Source organism: Stegodyphus dumicola, chromosome 9 (genome assembly GCF_044657685.1).
Source record: "Stegodyphus dumicola isolate Sdum_Otavi_A_Nest chromosome 9, ASM4465768v1".
Taxonomy (NCBI): Eukaryota; Metazoa; Arthropoda; class Arachnida; order Araneae; family Eresidae; genus Stegodyphus; species Stegodyphus dumicola.
The window spans coordinates 145,443,078-145,459,916 of NC_140776.1; the positions used below are offsets into that span (position 1 = coordinate 145,443,078).

The 16,839-nt window shown below is 33.1% G+C and overlaps 1 protein-coding gene across 2 annotated transcripts in view; it reads right to left on the reverse strand.

The window, feature by feature from the left end:
- The window catches only part of LOC118183427 (amidophosphoribosyltransferase-like), a 58,477-nt gene that overhangs the window by 20,096 nt on the left and 21,542 nt on the right, over nt 1–16,839 (reverse strand). The gene's annotated exons all lie outside the window — the stretch shown is intronic.

Here is a 16,839-nt window from a genome sequence, read left to right on the forward strand (position 1 = left end):
TAAATCTTAAAATCCTACGTCTAAATCAAATAAAGTCAAATTGCGAAAATACCAAAACAATAAAATAAAACGTTTACAATGACAAGGCTGTTTATTAAAGTAAAATATTTAAATTCCCACAACTCTTAAATATAGATCATTTACAAAATATTAGTTCATCATCTTCCATTACCCATTATTTTATTATTTTCGTACCATGTTACAGTATGCTAATTGATTTCATTACATCGTAACATTTTCAGTTAATCTTATTTATATATTTATTTATTCATTTTCAGTTAAACTTATTTATTTATTTCGTCGATGTGTTTTACATAACAGTACATTAATTTTAGAAAAACTGAATGAAAAATGTGTTATGGTTCGCCCCTTTTCTGTCACAAATGTTTTAATTCTTTTCAAAAAAACAATCAGCATTAAAAATTCAGAATAGGGTGAAACTTCGTAAAATTTAAAATAATAATAATAATAATAAATGCTTAACATTAGATTCGAGATTTCGCTGTAGAACTTCTGCAGAGCTTCCGTAGCCATTTTATGTGAAATTTTTCTGCAAATTGCTTCCTTGGACTAGATTGAGTTGGATTATTTAAAATACGGAAAAGCACACGAAGGCTATTTTCCACAGGGTAGGAATGTTTTGATTGAAGGATGTTTTAAGAGTTTTGCTTCGTATTTAGTTTAAACATGCAGAAAAGCAGGAAAAGACTCAGGCTGCGAATCCATTTGCCAGCATTCGAAACTGTAGATCTACCAGTACTCAGCAATCTTAACCACTCAGCCATTTATGAACAAAGAGTCAAATCGTAAAAATAAAACAGAACAATAAACATAGGAGGACTGTCTTCCTAGTACTGGATACCTTTTAAAGAACTAAGGTATTTCTTCCTGTCTGCCTAGTACTGTGAAGAACTAAGGCTTTTTTCCTGTATCTTACCGCTGGCTTTGTAGTGCAACTAGAAACCACGTCCGGCTAACAATGATAGGCCCGGAGTTCGAATTCCGGTGAAGGCGCTGCATAATTTTCTCATCATCTGCTCCAAGATAAAATGCTTAATCGACTCTAGAAATCTCCTGCTCTAAAACAGCCTAATGGACTATATATGGACCTTCTAAGGAAACCGAGCTCTTATTTTGCTTTTTTAATCCCATATATATTACAGACCAGGCATGGGCAAACTACGGCCCGCTGGAAGGTTCTATCCGGCCTGTGGATAGAATTTTAATTTGCCAGTCCGAGGCAAATTAAAAGAAACATGTATTTATACATTATATACCACCTTTTTTTTTTCTGCTTTGTTTAAATATATTTTTTTCCTTCCTTTTTTTCAAAGAGTTGATGATCTTTTTACCTTCTCTATTTTTGTTCTAAAAACATAAATTGACGGAAATAGCAAGCACAGACAGCTTTCAATTGGTAAAGTGTTAAAAGTGGAAGTTCTTTGTTAGTTATAGCTGTAGATTGGCGCCAACAAATGTTATCTCTTTCTTGGGAAGCAGACATATGGGAATCCAAAATAGGGGAATTAGACTTCTTAGAAAAAAACTTTATCTTAACTTAAACTTAATTTGTTTGCTGGGCAGCTAGCTAAGAACGGCTTGTCTCATTTCCCGAAGTTAAATTCAATACCCTCAGTAAATGAAGAGAAGCTTGAATTATGACGATGGCTTTTGAGTTCGAATGAAGATTTCAAGATTTCAGTGCCATTCAAACAGAATTGGATAATTTTACCATGCTTTTCAACATAAATTGTAAAGCATTGTGAGGTTAGACTTGCAGCTTGAATTAATTGAGTTGAAATCTAACAATCATTTCAAGCAGTTTTTTCTAAATATGCCAAAGTTAGAGTTTTAAAAATCATTATCGAAAGTAAGTTTCCCAAATTTAATATCTAACGCCCAGAAAATCAGTGCTATGTTTGCTTCATCTTATATATGTGAACAAGTGGCTTCAATTATGAACCTTAGAAAGAATTTCAGAAGTAGACTGACAGATGAGCATTAATTTTCATTCCTTAGAATCAGTACCTCTCACTTCGAAACTCAATATAAGGAACTTTGAAAAATGAAATCGCAATTTCATTCATCTCATTAACATATTTAAATTGTAATACTTGTATATTGTTTTTAAAATTTTAGAAAAATTAACTTGGCCTGCCAAACTTTTTGTTTCGATTTTTGGCCCGCGACCGAAAAAGTTTGCCCATTCCTGGTATAGACGGTTTAAAATTAGCTGGTCGCGTAAGTAACGTCGCTCGTAATTGGAGATCATACTGAGGGGAAACGACTGCATGATGCCTACTCTGTATTTAGTGCTGCATTGATCGCTTTGTATTTTTCTCTTACATTAATCTCTAAGCAACTCCAGAAAGAGTTTATAATTTACACAGACTCAGTGCTCTCAAAGCTTTAGAAAGTTTTCCGCGCACCCGGAATCCTCTACTTGTGTACATTCTAAGACCGCATCAAAATTTAAAAGAGCCATAGGTAGGAAATTCTTTACTGCTGGATAGGCATAAAAGCCATGTAGGTATAAAAGGTAACGAGCTGGCAGACACAATTCAAATTTGTAACTGTTTTATCAAATCAGTTTGTCCTCTACTGTGATATTAAAATTGTTATAAAGCAGAGATAAATAAATGGCGATTATTTTGGAATGGTCAGTTCTTGAATAAATTCAGAAGCGTAGTAGAACATAAAGTAGAAAACTGGGAGAGCACTTGGAACCGAAGGGAGGAAGTCATAATAACACGCCTAAAGATTGGTCACTCTCGAGTCGCACACAATTACTTGCCGAACGCCGAGAGTGACCCTTTATTTGTTCAAATTGTAATAGTTTTCTATCGTGTGTCATGTTTTAATTGAATGTCCGCATTTTAACCGACTTCGATGAAGTAATTTTAGCGATTGTGACTTACCTGTTGACCGTATAATAAGGGAATTATTTAATTTGATTTTGTTTTGGTGTTTTTCTTGCTATTTTAATCCCATGTATTTTAATATATCTAGTTTTTTTTTTTTTTTTTTTTTTTTTTTCCCAGAACGTATAATTTTTTCACATTCTTTGATTTTATAAGCGCGCTCTTGTTTTAATTTGTGCTTGTCTGTAGCTTGTACTTAAGGACTATTTGGTTTGGAATGTTTCCGGTGCATATAACCTTTAAGGTTTTGCGCCAGGCAATCCACTTCCACCACCATGAGCTCTTATTTATATTGCACAATGGAGAAATTACAAAAGCACCTATACCGTCAACTCACAGGCAAAACTAATATCAATGTTCCATAGCGCCAGCAAGTTAGCCTTTAATTACTTGAAACAAATGAAGACCTGATACATTAAAAGTATGAATATGAACAGATAGTTGAATGTTTAAGTTACAGCATGATACTGAATCCTTTTCCGAAGTCTAAAGAAGCATCACACATATAAATCTAATTTTATATAAGATCATTTTTTTAACCTAGAATGTTATGAAGATCATTTCCCAAATTGTCCTTCGTTTTTAAATAACAAAACAAGTGCTTTACGTTTTACGCATCATATTATCAGTTTTGTACTCATTCAGAACTTCGTTTAGTGTTCCTTTATCAAATGTGTTGTTCTATTGACCTTTTCGAGAACTTGCTTGAACAGTAGATTCTCTGTATTTTGCGTAACGCACTCTTTACAACAAATGAGATAACAAAAAGACGAGCAGGTCTTAAAACCTTTCTCTAGAAAACGAAATGTGGTGATGCGATATATTTACCGTATGATTTTTTTGTTATTTTTCTGTTTCCTAACACGTTAAACGCTAAGTCTGTTTTGTCTTCCTTTTCGTTAGCCCGCGATATCAGTTTTACCGATACGCTCAGAGTGATATTTGTATAGAATTTTACTGAAAACAAATTTGATAGAATATATTTTTTTTTTTAAGCTGTATATCGTCAGTCAATAATTAACGAGGCCTGACAGTCATCGGTGACTCACACGGACCGAACAGAAAGCACAGAGTCAGTCGTTAGGCACCAGTAATTGGCATGGCGTTTAAAATGCTAATTTATGTTGAACATCAACTTTTAATACGAAATGTACAGCTATATTTGAATTGTAAGATTCAATTTCTCAAAAGTTTGATGTAGTGAATAAAGTTGTTGGCTCTATCTTTCGTTGGTAAGAAAGAAAAAAAGGACAGCGTTACTATATTAATGCATAAGATGTGGTATTGCGAAGATTATAGTCTAGCATATTGAAGACAGTTTTGAGTTGAAAAAAACATGGAAAAATAAATCATTTATCTAAATTGATGTTCTCTCAATCGATTTGATTGTTTCAATTCTTCCAATTACTGAGTATAGGTAGAAGTGCGGGTGACATCCAGAATTCAATAAAAGGTAAGATTGCATTTATTGTTCTCGCGCATATACCAAAGTAAATCTGTCTATATCCAAAGAAGCCTTTTGGATCGTGACGCACACAACAGTAACAGCTTGGCATATTACAAGCTTCCTAGCCTGACACTCGAACTTTAGTTATTAGAAGAATTTTCGATTTTTTTAAGTAATACTTGAAGTGCTTGACGATTAGATTTGGCCTTCTGCTACATTTACGTGGTATTACTTGGCTTAAAACACTTATACTTTAGAATCAAAATCACACTGCGCACTAACAATATTGCTTATTTCACTCAAAATGTTTCGCGTCGCATTCGATGCTCTTTTTAACTAGTATAAAATTAAATTTAAAATAAATTAAATGAATTAGTATAAAATTCTCACTCTTGCTTAATCTTTTCTTTATATACACAGCATTTACAGTAAAGTTATTTAATAATGTGTAATTTCCATGCAAAGGTTACGTTATTTGAATAGAACAAAATATACGAGGAAGAACTACTTGAGCAATAAGATGATTTCGTTAAGGAGTTTCTTAGGAAAACTGGCTCGTATTTATGTTACACATGGAGAAAAGCACAGAGACATTCATGCAGTGAGCTCAGCTTCTTCGCCGGAATACGAACCTCACCGAACTATCTGTGTTCTGTGGTCTCTACCACTTGGCTGGCGTTGGGCATCCATATAGAGGACAGCTGATGTTCAAAATTCAGGCCTTAACAGGAAAATATTTAGCCCCTAGAGATGACTAGTTACTAACCATACACTCTGATAAAATTTTTTAGAATATACTGTTTGGATTGTTTGATTAAGGCGAAGCACGTGTTATTTGCCTAAGGAGAAGGATGCATCTGTGGAAGCCGTTCTTAGATGAAACTGGCTTCGATGTTACATGTAGGAAAAACATCCACACATGGCGCAGGTTCAAATCCCGGCTAATGGGCTGGCAACCCATTGGCAGGGATTTGAACCTGCGTCAAAATATTTCAGGATATACAGCTATGAACTCCCGAGATTTCTGTCTTGCAACTTCTGCTGCTAATATGAAATCTTTCTTTCCAAAATAGCTGTTTTCTGCCATATAGAGTCATTTAACTTCCATGCTGACCAACGACTTAAAACTATTGAATATCATGACCCCAGTTCCGAGTTTGATTCCAGGGATGGGAATGAGCTGATATATTACTATTAACGGCACTAATGGCTGCTATGCATACTACGATTTCAAAAAAAAAAAAAAAAAAAGCGAAGAAATAGCTGTCAAATTTGGAATCTAAAAAACCGGGAGTTTTGGTGAAAATTCCGCATTGCACTTCGACATCATCTCGAGGGAACTCCCAAGCTGATTTAAATTGACTTTATAACGCATTATTCAGGTTATTCAACTATCTGTAATATGATTCTTATGCGAAATTTATATTCTTAATATTCAGTTACATACTCTATTTTTTTTCATTCGGCTAATATCATTTCGTAATTGCTTTACACTTTAAATACTTGGAGAATCTAAGTTCAGAAGGAAAGCTTTAATATATTAAAGAACTTTTAAACGCGAAGAAAATAAAATTAATAATTAATGTACATACTATTGTAGATAAACTTCACAATGTATCATATATTAATGCAAAACAAAATCAGATACAAATATTAATTAATTAAAGATTAAAAATCTCCATATAAAGTTTTATAAACGTCAACTAGAAACCAAAGATTTCGGTGATTCACCGCGAGAGTTAAGAGCTAAGAATAGGCTTAAGATACATATATGAAAGCTAATCTATACTAAAAGAATTAAATTCAGCTAATCTATACTAAAAGAATTAAATTCAAGTGGTCGACCACTATGCAAATATGTCTCTGCCCTCCCCCCCCCTTGCGAACTACACGTGGACTAATTCAGATGGGACGATTCTTTCACTTTAGAATTATTCAGCATCAAGCCAGATTAGGCGAAAGAATCCCCCAAACATCATTAGGAAATAATAGATCGAAAGTCTTAGGAGAGAGATTCCACGCATGTGTTATTGCACTCTAATGTTATCTCTTGAATTCTGATACCAGGCGAGGATGACAGACTTACTTTACCTACTCCATATTTTTTCCGATAACACACACAAGTAGAATGACGCAAAGACTGGAAATGTTACGTGCAAACAGAACATTTCAAGGACTCGATAGCGTATTAAATAAAAGTGCTGATACAAATGAAATTTACTTCCCCATTTCGTCAGAACCCTTTTCATTGGAATTTTATTTCTTTGACAGATAAGTTTCACCTGATAATTAAATGATACTTTAAGAACCAAATCAAAATGCAAAGTTAAGGCAGAACGTTGATTTTCATTGCCGAAGCTATAAAATGAAATTAAAGAGATGCCATCTATATATTTTCTTTCCTCGTCTGTACAGACATTTAGGTTTCATTCTTCGTAAAATTTGCACTGAAGGACATTTCACAAAAGTGGACTCCCCACCCGTCTTTGGAATTCAAGTGCAAATTTTCATCGATAAATTGCGTTGTATATTTACTATCACAAAATTGAACAATTTCAAACACTTTAATAAATAACAGCTAGTGACGGATGCTACATTATTGATTAATATTGTTACGTTTTTCTTTCTTCTGACACCAGCCGTTACGTTTTCTTTTCCTTCACATTCGTACAGGGTTGGTATGGATTTGGAGTGAATAATGACGACACTACTTGATGAAGTATCGAAACACACTTTTATTAGCCAGTATTTTGTCAGGACAGCTCCAAAACACGTTTTACAGTCATCGATGAACTACTATAGACACGCTGACACGATCAGCGACACAGCCTTCAGGCTATCACGGTGGAGACGGCTTCACTGCAAAGCACCAGAGTACAGCTCCCGACTCTGCTTGGTCGTTCTCGGAACTCCAGACTCTCCACGCTACAACTCGCAATGCACTTGACGATAAACAAGAGTATCGCTCTCGACTCAGCACAGTCTAAGACAAAACTCAACGATGCACTAACTGCGATACACTAACAGACTCTTTCGGTGCACTCGACGACCCACTCAGCACTCGCTGCCCGGCTGTCAACTCGATCGACTATGGAGGGATTGACTCGCTAGACGAGACACCAACTCGATACTAACTATCTCGCACTCTCGAGGCACACTCTATCAGCTCGCTAGGCGAGGCACACACACTGTCTGCGGACCAGCAGGGTTTATATAGCTTTCGGCTTGTGTTCGAGAACATTCTGAGCTAAACCGGTAAGAATTTGTTCCAGAAGGTTCTCCATACGTCCATGGTATATCGCCAATTTCGTCGTCAAACGGGCGATTTCTCGCCAAATATGGCAACCCTGATTTCCCTTGCCGTTTTGTGGCATCCCTAAAACTGCTTTGCGGGGAAGCCATCTTACCGCGCCTATACATTTCGTAACAATATGTTCGCAAATGAGGCAAATATACGTCTAACAATTTTAATCTTTCTCATTCGTCTTATAATACATTTATCAGCGCCATCTGTCAGTGAAAATTTGAACTAAAGATTAATATTTTACCCTAAAAAATATTCTGTGTAAACCGTCCTTTTGTTGATTTTACATCATTTTTTAAAATATGACCAAATTTATCGTATGTCTGTGTCAACTTTTTAAAGACATCTCGAAATATCGCTAGCAAAATCGCTTGTACGCACATTAAGAGCTTCTTTTTTATTTCATTTATTGTGATCATGATTTTTAAGACGATTTACACAGAGACATTAACATAAACGTCATTTTTCTTATTTATATTTCTTCATCTTTCAACTACGGTAGCAATTACCTTCTTAATTAAAAAAAACTGATTATTAACACTATTTTCAAATCATATTTGGCCAAAATTATTAGTGTCGCGATTGAAAAACAACCATTTAATAATTCCTATTTACTTTATATTTGATTACTATAATCACAGAATTTTGTACTTTTTATATCATTTAACGCTTCTACAGAAGTCACAATTATTTTCATCACCAAGTAAGCATAATTTTGATTCTCTACCACCTGCCCTCCCGCCTCCCAAAAATGGCCCATCCAAGATGTTCTGAGTGCCTCTTTCATTAACTATGAAATTGTCATTGGTGATGGAGAATTCTTTTGACTAGTTATGTTCAGATACTCAAATGCTGAGATGCTAAGTACACTTAAATCTAAAAATAAATTGCTTTTCCAGGATTTGATTTTGCAATAGACACTTAGAAATAATACAAAATTTATGTTGCCAATTTTCAATAAACTTTATTTTTAAAAATACTAAATGCTTTATTTTGAAATACAGTAGTAAAGGTATGCTCTTTCCTGACTTATTCGGAAGAAAATTCTCCATAGTAGCCAAAAAAAAATGCTTTTTGTTTCTCCATTTTTGGAAATAAAACAGCATTTTTATTATATTAATATAATATTTAGTATAGGTCATCGGTGAATGATAATTTCGAAGAATTTAAAATTCGATTTAAGATTATTTTCGATTTTTCGCCCATACCTTTGCTTTATAAAAGAATTAATAATCGCAAAATTTCATTGTCTGGCGTCATCGGGCAGAGCGAGGGGAAAAACATTCTTTAATAAAATTTGAAAATTTCCATGAAATTACTGATTTTCGGCGACTTCTCAAACACAGCTCGATTTTTTACAGGTAATTAATTGTTCCTCCATTAGATTTAATCTCTCGTATCCTAAAATGCAGATTTTATACAGTCTTTAAATTTTAAGGGATTATAGCATTAATCTTCCATACTCTTTTAAAATAAGAATGGTAAAATATTTTACGCTATTTTCCTACAATATTTTTAATATTATGCTAAAATGCTATTTTATGCAAAAGAAGTTTCTTTCTTCGCGATCTTTATTGGTTATCACGAGATCATGGAAGCCCGGTTTCGATAAATATATGTCATTATAACTCACGCTATTTTCCTAATTACAGTGCACTAATTTCTCTTTTAATGCTTTTATTTGATAGCATCTGTCGTTTCTCAGTTTTGCGTTGAAACACTTATGTCCAAATCACTTTTCAAATAAGAGAATGTTGCCGCTAAATGTTATCGCCATGTATTATTTTTAAAAAAATAATATAGGGAGTATAAAATAAAATGTATGGCAACACTTAACATTCTATCAGGAAATCTAAAGATACGTTGCTTTTAAATATTTGGTGAATTTGATGTAGAATTTTAGATACGTTGTGCTTTTAAATATTTGGTGAATTTGATGTAGAATTTTAGATACGTTGCTTTTAAATATTTGGTGAATTTGATGTAGAATTTTATGTGACGTAAGTTTGAAGAAAGCGAAGTTTAGTAAATAAAGTCTAGAAGACAAAAAGTTGTGTAAGTCATTTTACTAACAAATCTGAGCATCAGTATGATAAACTGAGAAAAAACTTATAAACAATGTATGACACTTAACACTGTTTCAGGAATTCTGTGGTGCGTCGCTTTTAAAAAATCTTATGATTTTATTGTTGAATTTTAAGTGGCGTAAATGCGAAGAGTTTACGCCACATGTTTAACAGCAAAGTTAAAAAATCCAAAAACAAAACGTGTCAGCAGGATTGACTCCAACAGCAGACTGAGAAATTGCGAGTTGAGCGAAAACATAAAAAACCTTAAACCCTCTGGTGCGACTTTCTTAATTGATTAGTTTCCCTTTTGTTACTTCCTGAAAAGAATTATTTGCAGAGAAATTAAATTTACTACAGAAGATTTCCGCCTTTTGATACGCGCCTCACACCCTTTTTTTTAATTCTGCATTTAGAGTTCATTTTATAAATCTCATCTTCTCACTGCTATATATTTCACGAGTTACGCATGAAGTATACGCCACATAAGCAGTTCAATTGTAACAAATGATTTAATTTTCTTTTACTTTCTTTAACCTCTTTAAAATGAAGGAAAAAAAAATTCAGAGGGCAATAAGACTGAATTTCAATAAATCATTAATATACTTGTCCAATTATTAATTTAGCAGAATAGTCAACAAAGTAATAAAAACATACTTTAAATGTTAACATGCAAGCGAAATAATGGTATTTGTATTCCCATCCTTTTAGCAGGTACGCCCCTAGTGACTTCAGAAGTTTACTAGGTGTTATGGCGTTGTCATCCACCATTTTCATTTATGCGTCACCATCATTTATTAGATTTCTAGATAAATAAGCTTTTATCTTATCGGTTGATAAGAGTACGAAGATCTTAAAACCTTGAACTTCTGCATTTCGAAAGAAACGATCAAGTACAAAATTTTTTGATCAAGTACAGATTTTTTTTTTTTTTTTTTTTTTATTTTATCTATCTGCTTAAAAAGAAAAAATCCGATGTGTACACCACATGACTTCCTTGTACGGAACATTAAATTATAAGCATTTTTTCTTGCATTTCATTTAAACTTATTGGATTGAATTAAATCTACTTCGCCGACAGCGCATAAACCACAATAGAATAAATGCATTCTTTAAAATTCACTCTAGTATTTGTTGATCATAGCGACACTCTGGCGCTAGATTCACTTAACAGTATTATATTTCGTTCATATTATAACTCATAATGCACAAAATTTATATCATTTAAAGAATAGAATTATCTAATCGTTGCCACATGTTCTATTCAAATACTATAATAAAGCTAGAATGATGTATAAAAAAATTAAGCAAACAAAGCAAAAAAGAAACAGTTTTTCACAGACGATTGAGTATTTCTCATTTAATTAATTCAGTTCTCACTTCGCGAGAAGGCAAAAATACATAAAAACTCAAAATATCTATATTAAAAATTACGAAGTAAATCTTAAACGCTTATTTCCTCGAAAAAATTCCAGAAAGGATTAAGCATGATTTAATTCGCAATAATAAATGAAGGCGTTATCTTTGTTGTTGCGAAGCTAAGTTTCTCTAGACTGGCAAAAAATCCACTAGTCTGCTGTTTCAAATGTAATCAAAAAAGGCTTAGCGGCACTTAAAGAACTTTAAAATTGATAATTCTAAAAATATTGCATACAGATTTACTAAAGGCATAAAAACAACATAATTCAATCATTTTTAAAGCAAAAAACGTACAATTTACAAACATATAAGAGTAAAGAAACTGAGACCGCTGAGCCGGGTAACAGAGTGGATATATATATATTTATATATGTTTGGTGCGGCCGATTGCAACCAAAATACGAGGTGCACATCTACATGTTATAGCAGTCCTATATACAAAATTTCAACGTTCTGAGGCTACTCGCTTTTGAATTATGCGAGATATGTACGTACGTACGCATGTACGTACATACGTTCGTACAGACGCCACGAAAAATTCTCTTCAGAATTAATTTTAAAGCAGTTTTGTATTTTTTTTTTTTTTTTTTTTTTTTGAGGAAACGAGTCTTTTATTCTGTCCTTACGTACAGATACCACGCAAAAAATCGTTAAATTGCATTCGATAGCGGTCAAAATGGATATTTTCGTTGAAATATGCTGCCTGAAACTTTTCGCGATTACAATACTTCCTTTTTACTTCGTACAAGGAAGTAAAAACAGGTACTCGACTAATGAGTTAGTGTTTTCTGAATCGAAATGCTCCAAACCCAAAAATTTACCGTGCGCTTACAATGAACACCGCATAAATACTAAAGCTAAAATTAACAATGTATCGCTGTTTTGTGTTTAGTGCAACAGATAATTTGTTTTTATCAGTAGATAATTTAGAAAATTTTAATAAGATAATTTGTTTTTATCAATAGTATTAACAAAATTGCTTATGAAATGATCATAAAAGTTTAAAGTACCTAGTAGTCGAAGCTAATTTGAAGTACTTGGCAGATATTTAGGCTAATTTGAAGTACCTGGTATATCTTTCAGCTAACGTTGCCAAATGGATTAAATTAGAAATCTTTTTCAAATGACTGAAAGCTTTTACTCAAAGCTGTTACATACCTTACGGTTTGCTTTAGCCAATCAACATTTACGACATGAGAAGACTTGAAATCGAAAGTTCGTAATTCCACCAGCAAAGCTTCTGATAACAAGTTGAAAACGTTACGCTACTTGAATATGGCAATGCATTCGAGGGCTGTCTGCTTGGTAAAGGACGCCTTGTGGAGGTTTGCCTAAGAAAAAAATGGCTCGCATTTACGTTACACACGCGAAAAACCAAGAACACTAATCACGCAGACAGTCCATTCGCTTGGGCTCTAACCCTGGCCGAACTAGCAGTCTTCAGCAATCTTTGTTGATAACGAGTTGATGAGCATGGTTGAATGCTTACATTTTGTAACAGCTTTAAATAATATTAAAATCTTGTAGTTTAAATAATTTAAATAGATGAACATTAAGGTATTTGTGAATGGCAATATTTGAAACCAGACTCGAGTGCCTCGTGCGACTCTCGCACGAAGAATGTAATTTATTTTTAAATGATAGAATATGTTTTCTCTTCTTGTTTTGTATGTCGCCATTTTTTTGAGTGTTAAATAAAAGTTATAAAGTTGGCATATACAAATTTCAATACTTTATTTACCATCATTAAATGTTTTCTAAAAGAAAATATGAAGCTCATTGGATCAGCTAGACACATTGATAAAGCACATTTAGACACATCGATAAGTTAAAGATATAAAATAACTAATATCCAAGACTGGATAATCTACTGTTAAAAATTAAACAATGCTCTTAAAAAATGCTGGTTTCTTGACCCTAAAAAAGTGCCCTATTTTTTAACAGGAATATGAAATCAATTTAGATATAAGGGAATCTGATTTCTTCACGTATGTCCGAATCACATTTGTACAAATCACAATATCAGAAATTTTTCCCGATAAAGTAATTTTATTTCCAGACAAATAGACGGAGGGTCCCTCACTTTTAAAAATTTTAAATATTTAATTATTCATTGTAATTGTGATGCATTTGTAAATGATAACAGATCATTTAAAAAAAACCTGTAAATGCTCGTTTTGTTTACTTAGTTTTTATAGTATACACGTTAGCAATATTTTATAGTATACGTTAATATTTATAGTCTTTTGATAGTAAATACTAAGTTATGATTTAGAAGAAGTTCAATGCAAATTTCTTCCGGTAAAATTTTATTTTATATTTTAAGGTTATACTTATTTTTAAGAGTTGGGTTAAGTTATCGGAATGCAAAGCATTCAGGTACTATCTACCTAACGGAAGGAAAGTTTTCATGGAGTACTGTCTAAGAGAAATTGGCTCGTATTTACATTACACACGGGAAAAACCAACTATGCAGCTTGTCCGTTCGCCTGTATTCGGACCTGGGACAAATTACGAGTAGTCAGCAGTCTTTAATTGCTCGGCCACTGATGGAACCTTTTTCTTAATGGCATGTTTTAGAAATTTTAGTCATGAAAGACCGAGCGCGGAATATAACAATATAATATAGAATATTATGTAAATAATCAAACATCGAAAGAATGAATAAATATTCTTAATTTGGTTAATTAAATTTGGTATCGTTAATATTACATTCCACTTAATTCCTTTCTTAAAATTCCTAAACAATCATACAATAAAAAAATTATCTATACTATTAAAAAGTATCTCAATCAGCGACCATTCTCATCTTCGTACGGCTTTATTCAGCCGAGATATTAATTAAAAGCTCTGAAAACGCAAATTTTCCTATTCATTTTTTCTGAGTGGCAACAGTCGCGCGCGCTGGAGATAAGCTTTATTTAGAAAAGTGTTGCCACTGCTAGCTTTCAAATCTTAAAGAGTTTACAAATAAAAAATGTATAAGTTTTACAATATATGAAATAAAAATAGCATTGCCAAACATTAAATACCTTATTATATAAGGTCATAATTCAGATATTGAAGAAAGCACGCGATTGCATGTGACGTCATTTATATGTCTAAATATTTTCGTTAATGTCAGCATTTCAAATAAATAGCTGCTGTTGGCAACGTTTTGGTTTTAGGTTAGGATAAATGACACGGTATGTTATTACCCCGTTAATGTTTTTATTGATATTGAGAAAAAGTTGTTATATTGCATTAAATTTAAATCATGACGTCATACTTATTAGCCTGATGTGTCAAAAGTTTTTGTTTCCTGGTTTGGCAACAAAAAATTATTCACGAATCGGTTGTTGCTTGGAAAGAATGAGCTGCTTTCATTCATATTGAAATTCTTTTATAAATTTTCTTTTCAGGTGTACATAGAATTTATAAATTTTGCTATGGCCGCAGCTTGCTATCTAGCGGGCAAGTATCTTATAAAAATTGACTGCCAAGCTCGTGATAAGAAATTGTAAGATATAGATTTTCCACCTTCACGAAAACATGGTATTATTACAGTGGAGTGATAGTAATTATCATCAATTTATAAATGTTTTTAACTTTCTTAAATTTTCGAAAAATGATTCAGATACAGAGTAATGCCTAAAAAAACCTCAAAATAATGATAAACGCCCGCTCAAATGTATAAGTTAGGTAATTTGAATTTGGCAAAACAAACAACGGCGACCTGCCTAAGGGGATGGATATTTTCGTGGAGAATTTTTCGAAGTGAAACCGGCTCGTATTCATGTTACACATACAGAAAATCACAAAACCAACCATTCAGCCATCCTTTTCACCTGAATTTGAATCTTGGACGAACTACAAGTATTCAGCGGTCCTTAACCACTCGGCCACTGGTGGGGCTCCGATTACATATAGAAAAGAGCAAACAGTATAGTTTCAGTTTCCAGAATCATGATGTGGTGGCGGTGTATTTTGCGGTGCGCAACCTAGTAGATTATATTCACCGCAGGCCTTTTTTTAATAGAAGAGAGTTAGACCACACGAGAGGACTTATAGTTAAGCCGTACATTCCCTACTATAAATTCGAAAACCGAGTTTGTCGACAGTTTTGGGTGGCGCGAAACAGGCACAAACAAGCGTACAGTTAATATGTAGTCAGGTATATAGGCCAGTATACGAATATTAGTTAAATAACCTGTATATATAACTTCCCTGCCATGTTTCTTAGGTAATCAAAATATTCTGTAAAACTGCGTTACTCTTAACTGCTTTTCCAAAGTAAACTCGTAATTTTCTTCAAATAATATATGACACGAACATTCGAGCGAGCCTTTGCGATGTAAGTGGTAGCACACCCGACTAGCAATCTGAATATCCTGAGTTTGAAACTCGATGACAGCATAGCTTTTGCCGAAATTAAAATCGATAATCATGTTTCTCGTTCTAAAATGTCCTGTTCTACACTGGACCTCGACTCAAATGTGGTTGACGATAATTCCATCACCTGGATTTGGCAAGTGAGTCTCGTTCCCATCTCCCCAGCTGCTCTTGAAATGAGAGAGAACATATGAAATTTTTCCCTTGCCCTTGTGGTAAATGGTAGCATATCCAGCTAGCAATCCGAAGTTCGAATTCTGGAGAGGATATAACTGACATTCCGTTTATCTGGCTTCTAAAAATTATATCTGCACAATCTTTCTTAGTAAAAGAAAAATTGTTTATGAATGTCGTGACTAAATCGAAATGAACAATATTTTCCGCAAAATCGAACTGGCATAAAATAAAGTGGCATTATAAAGAGAATTTTCATAAAGCGGGAGATATCTGTAAACTCATTAATTTTTGAATAACGGTTTATTGCAGTTCTTTTGATTTGCTCATTATATTTAATTCTTTTATTAAATTTTCTCGTTAATAATTGGGCGCCATACACGATTTATACCTGGCTTTACAGTATATGTAGAATAAATTTTTAAAATAGTCTAAATGAATTTTAGATTTCATTTAAAATTTATTTTCTAGTTTATTTTTGAAGTACGTAAATCTCCTTTTTCAAGTTTTGTGCTTATTTTAATACATATCCTTTGTTATTTTTGCTTTCTCAGATACATTTGGTGCAAAATAAATTTTAAACCTTTTTTCCATTTGCAGTTTCAGCCAAACAGAAACTGACAAATTTGTAAGAAATCATCTTACATAAATACTATATAATATGACGCATGCTTACAAATTGCAGCTTTCAATATTACTTGCACTTATATCTTTAATTCATTAACCAGATTTAAAAGTTACAACCTTCAGTCAGGTTTTTAACGCACTTTTTCAGTTAATTTTCCAGTACATTATCAGTCAGCGATCAAAATTTAATTCGGTAAATTTTTAAGAGTTTGGGATTATATGTTTACAAATCCAATAGAACCAAAGAAAAAATTTTAAGTTATTTAAAATTTCATCTGAATGGGAGTCTACAAAATTTGCCTATACAGTGGTTGTATGTATCTATTAATTATTTGGCTGTTAAAGATGGTTATGGGTTCTTTTACAAAAGATCGCAAATCACCTTAAAATTCCATTACCACGAAAACCTCTATTTTTACCAATGGTATTCTTATCTACCAACTTCAAAACACCACGTGACGCACAGGAAGAAACTTGACCTTAAACAGCCCTCTGTACATAAAAAAATCT